This window comes from Eschrichtius robustus, chromosome 19 (genome assembly GCF_028021215.1).
Source record: "Eschrichtius robustus isolate mEscRob2 chromosome 19, mEscRob2.pri, whole genome shotgun sequence".
NCBI lineage: Eukaryota > Metazoa > Chordata > Mammalia > Artiodactyla > Eschrichtiidae > Eschrichtius > Eschrichtius robustus.
Genome location: NC_090842.1, coordinates 11,279,852 through 11,296,744, shown reverse-complemented (window position 1 = coordinate 11,296,744; position 16,893 = coordinate 11,279,852). Strand labels below are relative to the sequence as shown.

Genomic DNA, 16,893 nt, shown 5'->3' with positions numbered 1-16,893 from the left:
TTGAAAAGTAGAGAACCTTTCCTAGTTCTCAGTCAGAAAAGTAAATGTGGCAACAGAAGAGTAGTCGGAGAGATGCAACACTGTCAGCTTTGGATATGAAGGCAGGAGACCATGACCCAAGGAATATAGGAAGACTGTAGAAGCTAGAAAAAGCAAGGAAACAGGTTCTCCTCTAGAACCTCCAGAAAAGAACACATCCCCAATGATCTTTTTTTTTTTAATTAATTAATTAATTTGTTTGTTTTTTTGGCTGAGTTGGGTCTTTGTTGCTATGTGCAGGCTTTCTCTAGTTCTGGCGAGTGGGGGCTACTCTTCATTGTGGTGCGCAGGCTTCTCATTGCGGTGGCTTCTCTTGTTGTGGAGCACAGGCTCTAGGCGTGCAGGCTTCAGTAGTTGTGGCACATGGGCTCAGCAGTTGTGGCTCGTGAGCTCTAGAGCGTAGGCTCAGTAGTTGAGGCGCACGGGCTTAGTTGCTCCGCGGCATGTGAGATCTTCCCAGATCAGGACTCGAACCCGTGTCCCCTGCATTGGCAGGCAGATTCTTAACCACTGCACCACCAGGGAAGCCCCCCCAATGACACCCTGATTTTTAGCCTGGTGAGTGAGATCCATGTTGGGTTTCTAACCTATAGAACTGTAATAAGACACATTTGTATTGTTTTAAGCCACTAAAGTTGTGATAAGTTGCTAAAGCAGCAAGACGTGATTAATACAAGGGAATCTGTGGGAATCCAGAGTCCTAATGTTTCAAGAGAATTTGTTGGGCTCTAGGAATTCACCCAACCCCATTCACCCAGAGCTGTTTTTAAAGACCTTGTATTTTGGTGGGGACATGGAGGTTGGAAAAGTTTGTTTGTTTAAATGTTGATTTCACGAAAAGGCATATTCCTGCTAATATGGCCAGGATGCTGGAATTTAACACAGGAGGCTGGCCAGGGTAAGAAAGGAGTTACAATTCAGGAATTCCCTGCTATGAAGAGACTAAAGAATTTATCCTTACACATATACCCAAACCTTTGGAGGAGAAAGTGTGCAGAGACCCTTTCCAGGCTCCCCTAACATGAATCACTGGGCCTGTGCAATCTGGGAGATTTGATGGGGGTTGAAAATCAAGGACAATCTGTTTTCCTGTGGAGGCTGCAGTGACACTGAGGGGACTGGCCACAAATACCAGATAATTCTGGATTAAATCTGAATTCCCAGTTTGGTTTATGATATTCAGCATCTGTCATGTACTGATTAGTCATGTGCATACCTTAGTTTAAAAAGTATCTATTAAAATCCTTTGCTCATTTTTATTGGATTGTATTCTTCTTATTAAGAGTTCTTTCCATAAATTCTTTGTCTGAGAATTTGAGACACTTAAAAATTTTTAAATGTGCAGTGGTATCTCACTGTGGTTTTAAATTGCATTTCTCCAATCCTTAATGATGTTGATCATCTTGTATGTGCTTATTTACCAAATGCACACTTTCTTTGGTAAAATTTCTTTGTCAATTACCTATGTATCTATCTATCTATCTATCTATCTATCATATTCTCTCTCTCTCTCTCTCTCTCAGTCTGTGTTATTTGTATTTATTTTCGTGGTGTATTTTGAAGTCCAATTCATCTTTTTTTTTTTTTTTTTGCATGATTGATGCTTTTGGAGACATAAGTGAAAAAAACGTTCCTAACCCAAGACTGAGAAAATTTTTCTTCTATGTTTTCTTCTAGAAATGTATAACTCTAACTTTTATGCTTAGGTGATTGACGTATTTTATATTAATTCATTGTATGGTGTTAATTTTGGATTTTTTTTGTATGAATATTTACTGTTCCAACTCCATTTGTTGGCAAGACTATCATTCCCCCCACTGAATTATCTTGTCATTTTTGTTGCACCATAGAGGTGGGGGGTCCGGGGGATGAGTTCTCTAGTCTGGTCCATTGATCTATATGTGTAAACTTTCTCACTATCATATATATTTCTTTAATATAACCTAAGTATGTGATTAAAACTGCTAGTGTAGGTCTTCCCTCATTTTTAAAATGGTTTTAACTACTCTGAAATGTTTGCATTTTCATGTAAATATTAAAATAATATCATAAGTTTCCTCAAAAATGCACGTTACTATTTTCATTACTATTATATTAAAAAATGAAACTTCTGTGGAGTTTTCCAATCAATGATCATAGTATACATCCCAACGTATTTACATCTTCTTGGTTTCTTGCAGCAAAATTCTGTAGTTACCTGGATACAGGTCTTGCACATATTTTGCTAAAATTCCCACTAACTGTTTTGTGGTGTTGATGCTATTTTTTATCCTCTTGATTTTTTTTTATTTATTTATTTATTTATGGCTGTGTTGGGTCTTCGTTTCTGTGTGAGGGCTTTCTCTAGTTGCGGCGAGCGGGGGCCACTCTTCATCGCGGTGCGCGGGCCTCTCACTATCGCGGCCTCTCTTGTTGCGGAGCACAGGCTCCAGATGCGCAGGCTCAGTAATTGTGGCTCACGGGCCCAGTTGCTCCGTGGCATGTGGGGTCTTCCCAGACCAGGACTCGAACCCGCGTCCCCCGCATTGGCAGGCAGATTCTCAACCACTGCGCCACCAGGGAAGCCCAAGCCTCTTGATTTTTTAAATTTCATTACTTTTTTATGTTAGACATTTTATTAAGTATGCAGTGGTATCTCTGTGATTTTAATTTGCAGTTCTCCAATGACTAATTAGTTCAGCCCTTTTTTTTATGCTTATTTACCATATGTAGAACTTCTTTTGTAAAGTAGTTGTTCAATTTTTTGCCAATTTTGTATCTGGTTATTCATATTCTTGTTGAAATTTGAGAGTTCTTTTTATATTCAAGATACAGTCCTTTATTAGCTATGTGATTTTCCCCTAATCTGTGGCTTGCCTTTTATTCTTTTAACAACATCTTTCAATTAGCATAATTTAAAGTTTAATGAAGTCCAGTGTTTCAAAAGGTTCTTTTTTCAGCTTTGGTGATTGTGGTTCAGGGTGATTTGTGAGACTATGACCAAGATGAAAATCAGAACCACAGGTATCTCAAGACTCGAGTGTAGGAGGGTATGCCTCTCAGGTTACTTACTTGGCTGTTGGCAGAACTCAGTTTTTTGCCTTGAGACCCTCTTCACCTGCCTTATGACATGGCAGCTGGCTTCCCCTAGAGCAAGAGAGATAAGGGAGATCAAACGAGTTTGCCTGAGAAGGAAGATGCAGTCTTTATAACCTAATCAGCAAATGGCATCCCATTACTCTGCAACATTCTATGCCTCAGAACTGTGCCATTAAATCGAGTGCACACTCAGATGGAAGGGTTTACACACAAGTATGAGCAACAAGAGGCAGGAATAATCGAAGGATATCTTAGAGGCTGTTTACTGCAGTTCACCCTCTGGCACCTAAAATTCACAACACTTCCACAGGCAAAATACTCTCATCCCCTCCCAAGGACTCCCAAATTCCCGTTAAAGTATAAGCTAAAAAATCCGGAATCTTATCATCTAGATCAGGTCCAGATATGGGTGAAACACCTCTGGTGTATTTCCTTTTGCAAATTACTAGAATCATCCCATTTCATGGAAGGGAACAGAGATCTCAAGTACTTATGTAGCCATACATTAGGCCCTGGGAAGGCCCTGGCCAGATCTTGTGGAAGGTCACACAAAGATCTGAGGCCAGTTATGAAGCTCCCAGGTCCTAGACTGGGCTAATTATATGCAACATTAATGGCTTCATCTTCAGCCTAAGAACGTCCAAGACCTGTCAGGCCCTCAGTGGAAGGAGATGCACAGGTCAATAATCAATGCTCGTGGCTCCCACCCCAATCTACAGGGCTGGCCATGCCCAAGCCATTACTAAGGCCAGTCCAGGCCTCGTTATGGGACAGGGAGAGAAGCAGACTTCCTCTTATCTAAGTCTTTGAGGCCTCAACCAGCTCATCTGGTCTGCACTACAGCTTGTTGACTTCCTAAAAGGTCTCAGGTCTCCTTGACCCCTGGAGACCCTATGTGCAGCAATCATAGGAGAGCACAAGTCAAGCAAGGAAATGTGCAGATTGAATCAAGGACTTAGTGAGAGGGCAATTACGGGTCAGAAAGCAGTCACCATGCCTTCATAAATTCTGGATACACACTGGTCTGTAACCAGACCATCAGCTCCTTCCCAGTCCTGGCAAGGCCCAGGGCCAAGCAGGTGTTTGGCTAGAGGACACAGGCAGGTCAGGCTTTGGTGGCCCTGTTCTCCTCCAGGGCTCTCCTCTTGGACTGTGACCCCAGGTCATAACCATTCTCCAAGATCTTCTCTGTACACAGCGGGAGATCACTCACTTCAGAATTAAATCCATTTGATCAGGCACGCTCTGGACCTCTCAAAGTCCCCAGGGTATTGTGGAGGAGACAGGGTTCGGCAGGATGGGCCTTGACTAGCTCATCTAGCCTGCCATGATGACGCCTGACCTCCCAATGTGAGTGCTTCCTGCCTCGAGCCGTGTAGTCCCCCAAAGACCCTCTGAGAACAGGAGACCAGGAAGAGGGATATAGGGCCACTGGGATTCAGAGGAAAACCAGACTGTAGACAGGAGGAGGTCACAGGCAGCACCGGAACCTCTCCCCATGCACCATGCCCTTTTCCACAGACCTGTCCTTTACCCCATGAGCCAGAGCCCTGTCCCTGCCTTGGACTGGGAGCCAGGCTTCCAGGCTCATCAGAGAAAAAGGGTCAAGCTGCCAATGGCATCCATGAGGCACGGCCCTACTCTTTAAACTACACCCACATCTCAAGACCATCTCCTGTGCGTGTCTAAGACCTTGTGGGATTTACCAGTCAAATGTAACACTCAACCCTCCAAACAGGCCAGATGTTCTCCCTGTCTCCCTATCCCAGATGACTCACGGCTTCCATGATCTTTAAGAGAGGTTCACAAGATGAAAGAAGTTTTCTTACCCCCAAAACACTCTGGATCTAGCACCCTCTCTAGCTTGAGGTTTTATACTCTCAGTGGGGGTAAAGACGCAGACTATACTTGAGATTGAGGAAAAAACAGTGCCAGGAGTGACTTGCAGGTGAGGAAGAATTCAAATAGCAAAGTATACGGAATGAAGACGCAGAGAGGAGATGACAATTTGGGTATACTTATTTATTCTATTATACTGTTGTGTGAACATCATTAAGTGTACAACTCCGTGCACTGTTACAAAACAAAACAAGTGCCCACATGCAGATAAGAATTCATGTGCTTAGTGAGCTTTGAGGCCTTGGAGGAGGGGTGATGGGATTAGCAAGAGTGGTGTATCTGGGATGACTGGTGAGCCTGGGAGTCTTAAGGTGTTTGGGAACACTGACAGGCTTGGGGAGATTTACGAGCTTGGAGATTAAGACAACTAACCAACTGGGTGAGGTGTAGTGAAATGCAGGAGGCTCTTATTTATGTAGTTTCATTGACAGTGAGCAAGAAGAGAGGGCATCAGGAGCCGGTCACCAACAAGTGGATTGAACTCAATGTTTTCATGCAAATGGGGCTTCTTCGTGGGACAGGAATTCAGGAAAGCATCAACCCATATTTGTTTCGAGATCTATCTACAGCGTTCAAAGTACAGCAAAGTCAGTCCCCGTCTGCTCTCCATTACTGCAGTCTACCCCAATTAGAGAAGAGACGTGAATCAAATATTTGAGAAGAGGAAACGGAGTCTTGGTGAAGCCACGGAGCAGAGAGATGGAGACAGGTTGAGAGTGAGGGGGAAGGGAACGGGGAGAAAAAACAGAGACCAGATCACACGGAGAACAGCAACGGGATCAGAAAGTAGGAAGAGAGGGCTCGGGGAACGTGGTAAAGGAGTTGGGAACAGGGACAGGCATTGGGGAGGAGGAAGGAGAGCAGGGTCAGTGAGTGAAGGCAGGGAAGGAGAAGAAAAAGCAGAGAACAAGGAACACGGAGAAGCAGTAGGGAACATGGAGGGAAAACAAGCTGCAGGGTCAGCTGCTTGTGATGCCGTTTCATCCCACCTGTTGTGTACCAGGAAACCTGGTTTTGCTCAAAACGCAGCACCATCCAGGAATCCGTATGGCAAATATTCTGACTCAGATAACCTGTTATACAGATAACTTTGAGGGAACACACAGTACAACACTAGAGCCAAAACAATGTGTCCAGATGGCTCCATAAAAGGACACATTGTGGTTCACAGGGGTCAGTTCCAGAAGCTCAGAGGACGCTGATGCAGCTGAAGAATCCTCTAGGAGTCCCCGTTCTGCAGCACAGTGTCCTGGAGACAACTCAGAGGGCAGAAGACCTTACGTGAGAGGTTGTGTGTGGCCAGGTCCGTGTCTGAGACCCAGCTACAGGGAATCGTGCAGGGCAAGGAGATTGGCGTGGGTCACGAAGCCCACATGAGGAAATCTCTGCTTGGGACTCCAGCCTCATGGCTGTTCTCACGCAGAATCAATGACGTAGCTAATTAGAAGACAGCAAATGTCCTCACGAAGCTTTTGGTCATCTACGAGGAGAAAAGGAATGAAATGGGACAGAAGAGTTTCTGTGGGATGAAGGGCCAAAGTCTTGTTCTTTCAACAGGACCTGTTAGAGGCCTGAGACCCACCTGGCTCCCTCAGCTACAGGAGACTGGGGTGGGGGGCGGGGTGGAGGGGTGAAGGGTTCTGGGGCTACAAGTAGGAGGAAACACTGAAGGATATACCTGCCTAACGTTGAACTCATTAAGTGTGTATTATCAGTAACCTTGCTGACATCACCACCAACACTACTATGTCAATATAATGCGGATGACACACAGACACTAGAGGCTTGTGACAAGTTTCCACAAGGCACAGCATAAAAGAGAATGGAGGCAGACACCTAGGATGAAATCCAGGATGTTTTCTTCCTGACGTTTATCCCCCGGCCTTAGGTCAGGTGCCCCGGCTGTACGTCACCTGCCCAGCCTTACCTCAGTTTCCCGGCTTTATAGCTGGTGCCACAGCTTTATTTCACGTTCCCTCTTTATGTCTGGTCCTCGGGCTGAACGTCATGTACCCAGCTTTTGTAACATAACTGGAACTAAATACAAGGGTCCCCAGACTTTACCTCAGTTTCCTGGCATTTACGTCACCTGACCCTGCTTTATGACACTTTACCCTGCTCTACGTCAGTTGACAATGCTTTACGGCACTACCAAAGCTTTGTTTACATCAATTTCCCAGGCTTTACGTCACCTTTGCCGTTTTACGTCACTTGACAATGCTTTACGGCACTTCCAGGCTTTACATCAGCTGACTTTGCTTTACGTCACCTGACCCTGCTTTATGGCATTTCTCCTGCCTGGCGTGACCTCAGGTTTTCAGGCTTTTCGTCAGGTGATCTGGCTTTACCCGTTTTAACCTGGTTTAACTTTCCTAACCCTGCTTTTCGTCAAGAGTCTGGCTTTGTGTCAAGAGCCTGGCTTTCTGTACCGTGCCCCGCCTTACATCAGGCCCTGTAATAGGGAAGAACTAATCTGGTTTCGCATTACATCTTTCTTTTATTTTAACTTCTGTTTTCTATTTTTACTACAAGATAATCACTAAAGGAATGTTGCCTATAGCTTAAAATATCCATAATGGCCTGTCTTCTCTGAGAACCCTGCCGCACCCCCAGCCCCATGCCTGAATGTTAAACTAAAATACCTTTGTTCAGCGCACTGGAAACATCCTGACCCAGCCCACCTGTGAATGGCTGCAGGCAACAAGAAATTAACACATCCCCTCCGGGAGTCTGGATGAAGCCAGGAGATGTTTGCAACAACTCATGGCCTTTTTATTTTACCTCCTCACCTACCCCTTTATGTGGTCTCTAAAAGAAACTAGCATCCAGACCCTAGTAAGATGCTTCTCTAGGACACTGGTCCGCCATTTACTCGGACTCCCGGCATTCCAAACAAAGTGGTCATTCCATGCCCCAACACCTTCGCTCCCGATTTATTGGCCTGTCATGCGTCAAGGAGAATGAGCTTGGACTCGATAACAAGCCTAGAACTAAGAAAGAGATGATATTCTATTGTAATAGTGTGTGGCCACAATATATGTTAGGATCAGAAAAGCGATGGCCCCAGAACAACTCACTCAATTATTATATGATCTAGCAGTTAGAATTGTTTTGTGAAAGAGCAAGGGAAAATGACAAGATGCCACACAGTGAAGCATTTATACTATTACATCAGGAGGAAAAGGAGTCAGAGGGCTAACGCCTTATGGTGCATCGGTCTGAAAGGAAACCCAAGGGAAAATCTGTTCTACAAGAGGGAGAGAGAGAAAATGAGAGCGGGGACATGTTATTTCAAAACTTACCCCGGAACTCTAGCCTATCCGCTTCCCCCACCGGCAGAGCCGACTGTACCAGCAGCTGTGCCGACCGTCCCCATGCCGCCAATATATTCACCCCTTTTACCGCCTCCTGTTTCCCCTACTTATGGGGATCAAGTAGAAGTTTCTATGTTAACCGCTGGGGCACGGAGACCTGGTTTGGTATCACCATGTAAAACCCAACAGGACACTTAGTTTGGACCTGGAGCCACTTCCGGGGCTGGGAAATTTCCCTTGTGCTGATATCCCATAGGAGGCTTTAATGCAAATGGCCAACCGGCTAGGTTTCTATGGATGCACAATCCATTCTCAACTTCATATTTGCTTAACTGGAAAGACCATAACCCTACTTACCGAGAGGACCCCCTCTGCATGACTGAACTTTTTATTTGTCTTTGCCACTCACCATCCCACTTGGGCGGATATTCACACTCTTATGAATAGGATGCTTACTGGGGATGAAAGGAGGATGGTTGTTGACAAGGCTAGAGAGGAAGCACACCAGCTCCATCTAGCGGATCCAGGTGAAGCTCCAGAAGCAAATCTGGCAGTTCCTATTGCTGAGCCTAACTGGGATCCTAAAAATGGACGCATGCCACACCTAGAGCATTATATCAATAGAAAGTGTAGCGGGTCTTCAAAAGGGGGCAAAAGAGCTTAAACAAAATTCAGGAGATAGAACAAAAACCCAATGAGAATCCATCAGAGTTTATAGAATTTATCAAGCTCATAGGCGCTACAGGGATGCAGATCCTGAGGCCCCTGAGAATATAAGGATGGCAAATATGACCTTCATTGGGCAAAGCGCCCCAGATGTTAAGAAGAAAATTACAAAAGTTAGATGGTGCATTTGGAATGGACCCTTCTCAATTGGTAGGTGTTGCTTTTAACATGTTCAACAACAGGGAATGACGACAGAAGAAAGAAGATGCAAAACAGAACACCACTCTTCTGGCAGCAGCACTGGATTCCCAGAAGGTGAGTAACCCAAAGAGAGGTAAGCCACCACTGGGGAGAGAACGATGCGCTTACTGTAAGGAGGAAGGGCACTGGAAAAGAGATTGCCCTAGGCTAAAGCATAGGAACAAAAACGATAAAAGGAAGCAGGGAGGCTCTCTTGTATGGTAGAAAGAGAGGAACGCTCATGGTAAATGAAGAGGTCCGGGGCTCCCTTGGACTTGATGCATCAAATTCCAATCTCCCCACAGGAGTCCCGGGCAACTTTGACAGTGCGGAACAAGTTGATTGACTTTCTAATAGATATGGGTGCAACATATTCTGTGGTAAACACCAAGGTGGCACAGAAAACATCTCAATCCATCCCGGTCATGGGAGTCTCTTGAGAAGTACAAAATCGTTCGTTCTTACAACCTCTAGAATGTCAGCTAGGGGACCTCACCCTGAAACACATTTTCTTATATATGCCAGAGTGTCCAATCCCTCTTTTGGGACAGGACCTCCTTTGTAAATTAAAAGCTCAAGTTACATTTTTGACAGAATAGCTTGACATCAGGGACCCACCAGAGCACACTTTGAGCCTACAGATGGGGCTCATGGAAACCCCAGAAAAGGAGACACAGCTCTTTTCCCCCTGAAGTCTACGAAAAGGTAAGGCTAGAAGTGTAGGCTGACAGCACCCCAGGGAAAGCCAAAAATGCATGGCCAATATGAATCCCATTAAAAAGGAATGCTGGGACACCTAATCTAAAACAATATTCTCTGAGTCAAGAGGCCCAAAAGGGAATTCAGCCAATTCCCGAAAAGTTTTTGAAAACAGGACTGATTAAACCTTGCAAGTCCCTGAACAACACCCCTATTCTCCCGGTCAAAGCCAAACTCAGCAGAGTATTGCTTTGTCCAAGACTTGAGGCCTATTAATGAAACAGTCCAAGCTTTGCACCCTGTGGTACCTAATCCATACACTGTGCTCACAACTATTGCTGGAGAATACAGCTGGTTCTCGGTTTGGGACTTGAAAGATGCTTTTTTCTGCATTCCTATTGCAGAAGAATCACAGCAGCTATTTGCTTTTACATGGCAGGACCCAGAAACACAGGTAGTCCAATAGTATTGTTGGATTGTCCTGCCTCAAGGATTTAAGAATTCCCCTACTGTAAGCTGCTCTTTGAGGAAACCGCCGTCAGCAGGAAGCCCCTTTCCTTGTCTCTTTAGCAAGGCTATATTGTAACTAACTTTTAAACCGGGCAGCCCCATGCTCTACTCATATCTGACCCAAGCGCACCTTTCAAATCTTTTAATCAAACAATACCTTACCTAACTTTTCGGTTCTTTCCATAGATCAAAGCAGTAAGAATGAAGAATAAGTAATTAACAGATGACCAGATCTCTTCCCTAGCTTCCCTTTCAGTAATCTAGGGAACAAACTGTGTGACCAAACTGTGTGAACAAGATAATGTCTAGAGTAAGACCAGGAGGAGTCGACAAGCCTGCACACAGTGGGGGATGGCCATGACTCTGACCCCCATCTCAGTGATTAACTCAGATTACTTCTCTGTTTCCCTTCCAAAACTTTGATGGCTGAGCAGAATCTTTGGAGGTGGTTTTGGGCTGAGTCCACCATCTTCCCAGATTGCTGGCATTCTGATTAAAGGCACCTTTTCTTTCTACCGACATTTGTGAGTATTGATTTTGTGAGCGGCGAGCAGCACGACCTGATTCATTCGGCGACGCTACTTTGTTTGGGGAAATGTTGGCTAGGGACCTCAGAAAAGTAATATTGGCCGAAGGACTTTAACTCCAATATGTGGACAATTTGCTCATAGCAAGTCCTACATGTGATAAATGTCTATAAAATACCATCAGAACCCTGAACTATTTGGCCAATTGTGGATATAAGGTCTCCCAGAAAGAGGCCCAGATATGTATATGTAAGCAAGTCCCCTATCTGGGCTTTTTCCTCTCCCAAGGACAGCGGGATCTTTTGCCTGATAGAAAACAGGCAATTGCAGGCTTGGGAATACCCAAGACCCACAGGCAACTGAGAGGGTTCCTGGGAATGGCAGGGTTCTGTCGGATTTGGATCTCACAGGAAAACCCCTCTATGAGGCTTTAAAGGGACATGATCTTGAGCCCTTTACTTGGACTAAAGAGTGCCAAACAGCCTTTGAAACAATAAAAAACAAAGTTAGTCTCAGCCCCGACTTTGGGATTACCAGACTGAAAGAAACCTTTCAAATTTTATGTCCATGAAAGACGAGGCATAAGTCTTAGGGTGTTAATTCAAGCTCTGGGGAATATCCCTCCACCCACTGCCTACTTCTCAAAATAACTAGAAGAGACTGTTAAGGGATGGCCACCTTGCCTTCAAGCTGTAGCCACTACACGTGACAGACTTCAGGAAGCTGAGAAGTTTACCCTGGGGCAACCCACCACTGTGTATGTCCCTCGCCACGTCCTTTCTTTACTGGAACAAAAAGGGGGCTATTGGCTGAGTTCTGGGAGAATGGGAAAGTACCAAGCCATTCTCTTAGACAATTCCAATGTAAGACTTCAGGTCACTTCAGCCCTAAATCCAGCCACAATGCTCCCGATTGATGCTGCACAATCCAGCAAAACTGCCTACACTTCATTGAGCTAGTGTACTCTAGCAGACCAGACTTAACGGACCAACCCTCAGCTCAGCCAGATATGGAACTGTTCACCAATGGAAGCAGCTGCACGGACCAAGGTAGCCGACACGCTGGGTATGTGGTGGTAAACCTTAAAAAGATTGTTGAAGCAAAAGCCCTGCCCCCCAGGGAGCTCAGCTCAGAAGGCGGAAATCATTGCACTGACAAGAGCCCTACTCCCACTGAAGGCAAGGGAGTAAATATATACACAGACTCTTTGCTATGTGTTCTCCATGGTTCATGCTCACAGGGCAATCTGGAAGGAAAAGGGGCTCCTCACTTCAAACAATAAAGACATAAAACATTCTTCTGAAATCCTGTCACTATTGATAGAGACAGAGTAAAGGGACAAAGTAGGTAATTAAATAGTTAATCCCACTAGGGTATTGTAGGTAAAGAAAAAGGTGTGGGAGACCCCTGTAAGTTAATGATCACTCCAGAAAGCAGGTTTGCTTAACCACAAAACCAAGCAGGCTTGCTTAGCCATAAAATCATGGAACAGAAGCATGAGAAATGCCCCAAAACAATAAAACAATGGTGGCATGAGACCCATATCCTGCCCAGTGAGCTCAGTAAGTTAATGACCCCTAGGACATGCTCTCTGCACACATAAAAAACAATAATTTATGGAAAGGTGACATTTCAAAGTGAAAGACCCTCATTGTACTGAGAGCTGAAATCATTTTTCCATAGTGCCATGACAGTCCTGGCTTGACCATGTAGGGACAACAAAACTCCCCTGCTCAACCTGGAGGATGACCTGATAATGGAACCGTGACGTCTACTCAAGAATGAGGAAGAAGGTGGTCTTCTCCCCCTCCCCACTTTTCCTCTGATTATAAAACTGTAGCCCACTAAGTTCTCAGGGTGCAGCACCCTCTCGCCCACCCACTTGTAAGCCTCACAAGTGTCCTATTCTAATAAATCACTTCTTATCTATCACTGCCTCTCGCTTAATTCTTTCTGTGCTGAGACATAAAGAACCGGAGCTCCTTGGAGCCCCCCAAAATGCCACCTAGTGGTTTCACTGTTAGAAGCAGTCCACAAGCTCTCCCAATTGGCCATAACGCACTGCCCAGGCCACCAAAAGGGTGAAATTCATATAATAGAGGGCAACTGGTTAGCTGACCAAGCTGCAAAGAAGGCAACAATCAAGCCATGATAGGATCACTTCTCCCACAGACTGACTTGTCAAAATACCAGGCAGTGTTTTCAGAAAAGGACAAGGAGAGGGCCAAAGAGTGGGGTTTCACTCTTGACCACACATCACCTGGCTGGAAATGTAGTGCACAAGGAATTGTTTTGATTCTTTTTTTTTTTTTTTTTTTTGTTTTGATTCTTGAGATACTCCTGGACACTGTGCTGTAGCACATTCATAACAGTACCCATCATGGGAGAGATGCCACCTTACGATGGATTCAAAAGTATATAATGGGGCCTAACCTACAAAAAACCATCCAGTGAGTCACTTAAAATTGCATGATTTGGGCTAAAAATAATCCAAAAGCTGCTGTCAGGCCTCCTCAGATGGGAACCCAACACAGAGGAACCTGCCCCACTGAGGACAGGCAAATAAACTTAACTCAAATGCCTTGAGCTGCAGGAAATTTCAGATATCTGCTAGTGTTTGTGGACACTTTTTCAGGATGGGTGGAAGCATAACCCACCAGGACAGGAAAAGTCTCTGAAGTGGTTCAAGCCCTCCTTAAGGAAATTATCCCCGGGTTTGGACTGCCTAACATCCTTCAAAGTGATAACAGGCTTGCTTTTGTCTCTAGCATAATCCAACAAATAGACGTCTAAAGCACTACAAATTAATGGGCAGTTACATTCATCCTGGGACCACAATCAACAGGAAAAAAATGAGAAAATGAATCATACATTAAAAAGAAGCATTGCTAAAGTAGGTCAAGAGAATAATTTAACTGGGGATAAGGCTCTGCCAACTGCCCTGCTATGGATCAGAGTGGCTCCCAGAAGCAGGCTTAAATTAAGCCCCTTTGAAATATTTTATGGTAGGCCATTACAGGTGTCTACCTGGACCAGGGAATCTGTAAACGCTCTGAAAGACCTAGCTGTTGCTAATTAGGTTAAAACTTTGGGCATTATACTGACCTCTCTTCATGAGTTTGCCTCCAACAGGTCTGCCTATCCAACTGAAGTAGCCTTACATCCTTTCCGACCCAGAGTCTAAGTCTTCCTTAAAACCTGAAGAGAGCAAGGGCCTGAAGCTCAGCTGACTGCAAGGTGGACAGGACCACGTATGGTATTACTTACCATGCACTCATCTGTCAGGTTAGCTGGAGAAAAGCCACGGATTTATCACACTCGGATTAAAGCAGCACCACTGTCATCAGAAAATGGCCCAACTCCTGAAAGGCCTAGAGAGCAATGGGTTTGTGAACCCTTAGAAGACTTAAGTTTGCTCTTCAAAAAAGATAAATATTGAGATTGCAATTTCATTATAGCTGGAGAAGGGTGGGTCAACCTACTTGTTTAATCTTGTTCAACTGAACAACACAGCAATCTAGTGTAATTATGACACAGTCAGAAAGTCAAAATTAATAGATATGTATAGAAACTGGAACCAAAACCCCCAAGTCCAATTACAAATTAGACAACAGAAGGACTGAGGGATTTCATCGGGTTCAAATAATTGAGAATTGTCCTATCTACCAAAGATTCTAAGGACTATTCTTAGACTAGAATAGAATATTCTTATCAGCCCAAGGGTGATCAATTCCATTCTACAATCACCCACATCACCCCTATTTAGCAGGAAGTAGCCAGGGGGGGTCATTGCCCCTTTTCCCATAAGATTGTGGAATGGCCATTGACAGTGGGGAATTGTAATAGGGAATAACAAATCTGACTCCATATTAGATCTGTTTCTTTTACTTAAACCTTTGATTTCTGTTGCTTTTGTTACAAGTTAATCACTAAAAGGATGTTGCCTATAGCATGAAGCATACATAATGGCCCGTCTCAGGTAACCCTGCCCCCTCTGCCTGAATGTTAAACTAAAATACCTTTTTTCAGCTCACAGGGAAACATCCTGACCCAAGCCACCTGTGAATGACTGCAGGAAAGAAGAAATTAACATATCCCCTCCTTGAGTCTGGTGAAACCAGAAGATATTTGCAAAACGTATGGGCATTTTACTTTACCTCTTCACTTACTCCCTCTCTGTTCTATGAAAGAAACTAGCATCCAGGGCTTCCCTGGTGACGCAGTGGTTAAGAATCCGCCTGCCAATGCAGGGGACACGGGTTCAAGCCCTGGTCTGGGAAGATCCCACATGCCGCGGAGCAACTAAGCCCATGCGCCACAACTACTGAGCCTGCACTTTAGAGCCCGCGAGCCACAACTACTGAGCCCGCACGCCTAGAGCCCATGCTCCGCCACAAGAGAAGCCACTGCAATGAGAAGCCCAAGCACTGCAAGGTAGAGTAGCCCCCGCTCGCCACAACTAGAGAAAGCCCGCCCGCGCGCAGCAACAAAGACCCAACTCAGCCAAAAATAAATAAATTTAAAAAAAAAAAGAAGAAACTAGCATCCAGACCCCTTGCAAGACGGTTCTCTAGGACCCTAGTCTGCCATCTTCTCAGACTCCCAGCTTTCCAAATAAAGTTGTTATTCCTTGCCCCAACACCTCCTCTCTTGATTTATGAGCCTGTCATGCGGCGAGCAGAACGAGCTTGGACTCGGTAACAATGAGAGTCAACTTCTCCTAAGATTCCTCAACGTAAATGGGAATCCTGTGGGCAGTGGAGCTCGGGGTTCCAACTAGGCTGGTCCTCAGGGGCTTTGCCTCACTGAGCTCCATTCGGCTGACCAAAGGGGAAAGAGTGGGAAGCCAGAGATCAAGAGAGAGCAAAGTGAGAGCGACACAGAGGAAAAGAGAGATAGGGAGATACTGGAGGAGAGAAAACTGAAGAACGACTAAGAAAGACAAAGACCTGGAGAAAAAGACATAAAAAGAGCTGAAGGCATAAGGAAGGAGGGCACACAGACACACGGAGACATAAACATCGGAAGAGAGACAGAGATGCAGACGCAAAGAGCCATCCAGACACAGAGAGAGAAAGAGGCTCAGAGACAAGGAGTCGCAGGCAGAGACATTCAGAGCAAAGAAGGAGAATCCAGAGCAGGCCTGTCCACATCTGCGCTCACCCTCACACTAAATTTGTCGGCTAGGACCGCCGGATGCAGCCTAGGAAAAGAAGATCGGATCATCCGGACCGCGCACTCCTCTAAGCTAGCATAGACACCCTCCAGGGGGCGGATCCCAGCGGCGGGCATCTTGCCCTACCCTCGTCCAGCCAGTGGTGGCGCTCAGAGGCCGCAGGGGCATTTTCCTCAACCAACGAGGTCTCAGAAGGCTCCCAAAGCCTCGCCCACAAGCACCCCAGTTAGGCCTGGGATCCTAATCTGCATGGCTCCGCCCACAGAGCCCTATCTTCGGAAGTGAGGTCAGCTCGGCCTTTTGCCGGTCTGGGCAGGCCCTGGTCAGCCTACACATTGCCTTCGCAAACTCACCCCTCTGCGCCATGAGCATGTCCACGGCTCGCGCTTGCCTTTTTCCAGAGGCCGCTAAGCCCTTCGCCTGCCTGAATACCCAGACACCCACGAATACTTCCTACATCTGAGAGGCCCGCCTCTCGCCTTAGAAGCTGAGTCCCATAGGCTGGCCAGCCTGCGCACGGCACTCCGATTGGAAGCGGCGACTTTCCGTCAATCATTTTCTCTCTGTCAGACTCCACTCCACCCTCATGCCCCTGCCTTTCCTGGTGGACAAAGGAGGGTGAAGTTGCCTCAATTCTGGCGAGCACGTCTATGCACCGGGCATGGGCATCTATCATGACCTAGGCTGCGAACCTCCTCCAGTGAAGAGAGGAATAGGCTCGAACCTTCGATTGGGTCCAGAGAGA

The 16,893-nt window shown here is 45.7% G+C and overlaps 1 long non-coding RNA gene across 2 annotated transcripts in view; it reads right to left on the bottom strand.

Annotated features, from left to right (window-relative positions):
* LOC137753159 (uncharacterized) overlaps positions 1–16,583 on the bottom strand; it is a 30,169-nt gene extending 13,586 nt beyond the window's left edge. The window contains exons 1-2 of one of the 2 annotated variants that reach the window (XR_011071403.1): positions 16,502–16,583; positions 3,091–3,165 (exon numbers count right to left, since the gene is read on the bottom strand). This is a non-coding gene — a long non-coding RNA (uncharacterized lncRNA). Of the gene's footprint in view, positions 1–3,090; positions 3,166–6,943; positions 7,101–16,501 lie in introns of those variants that run through there. The other variant, XR_011071402.1, reaches the window with a different exon arrangement.
* Between the last annotated feature and the right edge of the window lie 310 nt (positions 16,584–16,893).